The 5,799-nt window shown below is 37.1% G+C and overlaps 1 long non-coding RNA gene across 1 annotated transcript; it reads right to left on the reverse strand.

Moving 5' to 3' along the window:
* Nucleotides 1–1,560: 1,560 nt before the first annotated feature.
* LOC123188622 (uncharacterized) lies at nucleotides 1,561–4,783 on the reverse strand. The gene is made up of 2 exons (XR_006494969.1): nucleotides 2,353–4,783; nucleotides 1,561–2,132 (listed from the first exon to the last, which is right to left on the reverse strand). It is a non-coding gene; the product is annotated as an uncharacterized lncRNA (long non-coding RNA).
* Nucleotides 4,784–5,799: the final 1,016 nt, after the last annotated feature.

Here is a 5,799-nt window from a genome sequence, read left to right on the forward strand (position 1 = left end):
GATAGATTGGTAGAAAAAGACCATCGCTCGTCCCCGACCGCCATTCATAAAGAAGACAATCAATAAATAAATCATGCTCCGACTTCATCACATAACGGTTCACCATACGTGCATGCTACGGGAATCACAAACTTTGACACAAGTATTTCTCAAATTCACAACTACTCAACTAGCATGACTCTAATATCACCATCTTCATATCTCAAAACAATTATCAAGCATCAAACTTTTCTTAGTATTCAATGCACTCAAAAGAAAGTTTTACAAATCTTGAATACCAAGCATATTAAATTTTTAAGCAAATTACCATGCTATTTAAGACTCTCAAAATAATCTAAGTGAAGCATGAGAGTTCAATAGTTTCTATAAAACAAATCCACCACCGTGCTCTAAAATATATAAGTGAAGCACTAGAGCAAAACTATATAGCTCAAAAGATATAAGTGAAACACATAGAGTATTCTATCAAATTCCAAATCATGTATGGCTCTCTCAAAAGGTGTGTACAGCAAGGATGATTGTGGTAAACTAAAAAGCAAAGACTCAAATAATACAAGACGCTCCAAGCAAAACACATATCATGTGGTGAATAAAAATATAGCTCCAAGTAAAGTTACTGATGGAAGTAGACAAAAGAGGGGGACGCCTTCCTAGGCATCCCAAAGCTTTGACTTTTTGGTGTCCTTAGATTATCTTGGGGATGCCATGGGCATCCCCAAGCTTAGGCTCTTGCCACTCCTTGTTCCATAATTCATCAAAAGATTTCATCCAAAACTTGAAAACTTCACAACACAAAACTCAACAGAAATCTCATAAGCTCCGTTAGCGAAAGAAAACAAAAGACCACTTCAAGGTACTATAATGAACTCATTCTTTATTTATATTGGTGTTAAACCTACTGTATTCCAACTTCTCTATGGTTTATAAACTATTTTACTAGCCATAGATTCATCAAAATAAGAAAACAACACACGAAAAACAGAATCTGTTAAAAACAGAACAGTCTGTAGTAATCTGTAACTAACACAAACTTCTGGAACTCCAAAAATTCAGCCAAAATAGGACGACCTAGGCAATTTGTTTATTGATCATGAGCAATTGAAATCACTATTTTATCACGTTCTGGTGATTTCTAACAATTGTTTTCGTGAACAGAAAGTTTCTGGAAATTACAGCAAGATCAAATAACTATCATCCAAGAAGATCCTATAAGTTTAACTTGGCACAAACACTAATCTATTTATATATAAAAAGTACTTGACGGGTTCACCGTAAAAAATATAATTACCCTAGAAATTACTACAATAATTAGACACATCTGGCCTTTATTTTAGCAGGCCTAATACCATCAAAGAAATCAGAGCGGTTAGATCTTCATTAACGAGGTGGACCCATGCCCTCCGTACAATCACAAGCAATCTCTCGATTCTGTTGAACCATCCCATGGATTAAAAAAGTCACAGCCATGCCACAATTAAAAAGCCTGATCGACACGTGTTTAAAAATACACAGCCATAAAAAAAATGGGTCATCACATGTTAAAAATGTACTCAAAATACATGGCCATAAAAAAAAGCTGATCATTACACGTTTAAAAAAATATACTCTCATGGTCCCAGAAAAAGTCAAACGATCATTTACAGGATGCAATGACTAAACTCTCACAATCCTATGCAAAGATACAATCTCTCCAAACATAACCAAACTCTACCAATATTGTACAGAGATACAATCTCTCCAAGCAGAAACAAAATCTCACGTTCACGTACATATATAAAATCTCTCTGCATCCAAGTAACATCTCTTTCCATCGAGCAAGAGTGGTCAACTCAGCCATCCCTAAAATACCTTCCCCAGGCAATGGTTCGACCATCTCAAAAATTCATTGTCCTTTAGATTTCAGAAGAGTACCCTTATTACATCATCTTCCTCTAGCAAACAACACTTCGATGTCAACTTCCTCCAACAAGTTGCGCTTCAGCATTGTCTTCCTGCATCAGTCACAAGCCCCTCAATCGTAATCTGCTCCATCAAGAGATCAGACCATCTTTAGTAAGTACCATCTCACAGAGTTATAGCGTGCTCCTCTACTATAATCTGGGATTGTGGAATGGCCTCCATAGGTTTGAAGTCTATTAAGAAGCAAAGGGTAAGAGTAATGCAGTATGGTATCTACTTACAGTTTGTAGATCAGATAATGGTTCACATAATATTTGGATTGAGTACCTCAGTAATTATGTCTAATAAAGTACCTCATTAATCAAGTACAGATGGCATAAAAATAATGAGAAAAGTAAGGCGAAAAGTAATAAAAATAATGAATCTTCACAAACTTGAGCATTAATCTGCAACCTGTGGTGGACCAACCATTGGGACGAGCAGGGTTGGCCAGCCCAGGTACTCCCCTGTCCAAAGACCAGCAGGTGCATCGCCATTGATCTTTGTAGTCATCCATCGCCCAAAAAAAACACAAATTCAGGTCTACCACTGTCTGTAATAATATTATAATATCATCCTCTTGAACTTTATCTTTGCATTCTCTATTGTGCAGGAATAAACAATGACAAGAAATGGTGGGCCGCATAGCAAGGAATTCGAGAAACATGTAAAAGGTGGTTAAAACAAATCAAATATGCAATCCAACAAGGTGATCCGTTACTAATCGTGATTCTTTTATATGTGGTATCACAAGAATGTTACAACTAAAAAGACAACAATTCCAGTTAGGCACAAGAGGTTCCTAATTGATTTTAGCTTGGACAAGAAAACGATATTTAAAACTATTATCTTATTGATGTAAATCCAGACAATCAACAAAACAGCAAGATTGGAAAGTAGAATGAAACTGCAAGAAAAGATAAATAAACAGTCTTCGATCATAATGGGATGCCCCACAATACACAACCACACAAAAAGGACAACCTTTGATCAACTTCAAGTAAAAAAATCTTCACAAGTTTTACCTTATGTGTGTTATCATCCCTTTGGTTCTAAACTTTACCACTAATGATGCACAGGAAGCAACATTATGTTGCATATGCCTTGCACATCAATTCTGCTGTAGTCGCATTCAACAGATATCTACTGGTCAAATATCAAGCACATATAAATGTAGAGGTGTGCAACAGATCCCTATCAATAAAATACCTTTTTTAATACATAAATAAAGGTGATGACCAAGCCACAGTGCTAATTGTTGGAAAATAGTTCAATTTGAAGTGCACTTCAGAGATCCCTACGTCAAAAGATTGCCTTTCCACTTGGAAAATGAGCAGCAAGTCATCTTTTCAGATTCTACAGATTTAACAAAGATTGCAAGGAAAGAAAGAGTAGGAATCGCCAAATTTACACACTGGATGGATGTGTGAAGAAGCCAGTGAATTAACATATGCACAGTTGTTACATTTTATATGTACAACACGATCAGACCTATTTTCAAATTTACTTTTAAATCTTAATTTGTCTTTCGAAAATATTTAAATTATAGCTAACCATGAATATACTAATTATTTCTTAAGTTTGCTGAATATTAATAGGGGTAGAGGGGCCTGACACTGCCAATATCGTCCCAAGCCCGGAAAAAAAGTGGAGGGGGCATAAACATATTAACACTACGCTGTACTCTGTATTTTGCATTCATAACTTACTATCATCATTTAGTACCTTTACCATAAGTCAATCGAAAGAAAATCAAGGGCAACCAGTATAGATGATGGTATAAAAAACATAAACAGGAACGTTAGTCACTGAAAAGCAATACCTTATTTAATTATATTAGTTCAATCATACAAAGACAAAAAAAGGATAAGAGGAAGGAGGACATGTGGGTGAAAATATTCAATGACCAAGCCAGGTTGCCTCTGTCGACAACAAAGACAAATTTTTGGCCTGCCTCGCTTTTGGACAGTGACGACGTGTCCGAGTAGGAACTTGGGGGCAACATTGTCCCCACCAACCTCACACTCGCGCAGGATAGAAGCTAGCGCATCCCCTACATGCATGTCGGTGGCAAAAGCACCTCCAATTTAGTTATCATGTCTGCGTGGACATATGTTTACATTCTTTCCAATTTCACTCACTAATTATTATCTACCTCATTCAACACCTATGGAGCCCTTAAAAAATCACATGCTTTTTCAAGATTTTAAGGAAAAGTGAAGAAACATTTTTCACTAAACAGTCATTTCCTTAATTACTTTATATTGAATCGCAGAAACAAAGGACATGGTTATGAAAAAAATAAATATATGACAGTCAGGAAAAGGGAAAAGGGGACCTTCGAACTTCGAAGAATGTCGCCGATGTGGAGGATGCGTTTCGCTGGCGCTCTAGGGGCAGAAAACGTCTCCACCATCCTCATACTAAAGATGGATCAAAGCTGGCTGCGAGAGGCGAAATCCATGCCCACATCACCTGCACGGACGTCGAGAGCAACAACACCGTGCAGATGGATGATCTAGCCTACTCCCTTGCGCAGCTCCACCTTGGGCCCTGCTACCCCTCCATCGCTGTTTACCAGCCTAGACCGAGGAGGCGTACGTGGAGACAAACCAGCCGCCGTTGAAGTTCATCCTATGGCCGCACTAGCAAATCGAGCTGCCGGGGTGGCCGCAGGTGAGGACGAGCAAGCTGATGGCACCGAATCAAGGAAGCAAGCTGACGACAGCTATCCGGCGGCAGCAATTTTGGAGTGAGCGGAGAGAATGAGGAAGAGAGAAAGGGGATCAGGAAAGAGCAACTTGCGACTGTGTAAGAGTGTACGTGGAAGAAGATACGTTTGGGGGGTTGTAGTAAAAAGGATGTGTGGTTGCTTTGTCAGCCTGTTTGGCTAAATACCAGAATATTCTACCGCATGGTATATGTGGTTAGCAAAATCAAAATTCATATAAATACCAGAATATTCTACCTCAAAAATCCCATAATATTCAACCAGCAGAAAAATTTACCTTTTTTTACAACATGATAGGGAACGCAAACAACTAGCATGATGGGACCCATAAAACCAATAACGTTGTGTACATGTATATTGTAACTGTGCACAGTGATTTTTTTCTAACAAAAATACAGTATTGCTAAAACACATCTAATAAAAATACTGTGGGCGAGTTTCCTTTTTCCAAAGAGTGAACAATCCCAAACCAAACTATGCCAACGTGAAAATACAAGCTATTATTGGCACCACTGAGCGCGCACATTTTACTTTCCAAGAAAAAGTGAGTTTTATTTCACTGAAATGGGATTACTGTCGATAAGACAAGTTCTAAAGCAAGGTTTGTTATATAGTGCAACCAACAAGTGATGCTACATGAGGAACAACGAAATTAGTTTTTAGACTACATGCAACTATATTTTAATTGTGTGCACGCGTCTTAAGTTAACTACATCCAATGACCATCGAAAATCTACAAAGAAAGTTTTAAGTGGATATGTATAATATATAAATACACTCTTAACTTTTTATACTGAATCAAAACAAAATCACTTACAGTACAAAAATCACTATATATCGAAAGAAATACCTACCAATCTTACGCAATGTTGGAAAATCTGTATGTGCCTACCAACACAAAAACAATGAGAACTATTAAATTTGTGTTCACAAAAAAGTATAACTAAGCAACATTACAAAAATACAGAAATTATACAAATATATTTTGCACAACAGAGCTTATTGGTCCGTCATGCATAACTAAAACGTAAATGATGAAGGGGTAATCCATATATGTATATATCAGTAAAAGCTCAAACATACAAAACATAAAATATACATACATTCTTATATTTCAAAATGGCGTCAGA

The sequence above is a fragment of the Triticum aestivum genome, chromosome 2A, assembly GCF_018294505.1.
Source record: "Triticum aestivum cultivar Chinese Spring chromosome 2A, IWGSC CS RefSeq v2.1, whole genome shotgun sequence".
Classification (NCBI taxonomy): domain Eukaryota; kingdom Viridiplantae; phylum Streptophyta; class Magnoliopsida; order Poales; family Poaceae; genus Triticum; species Triticum aestivum.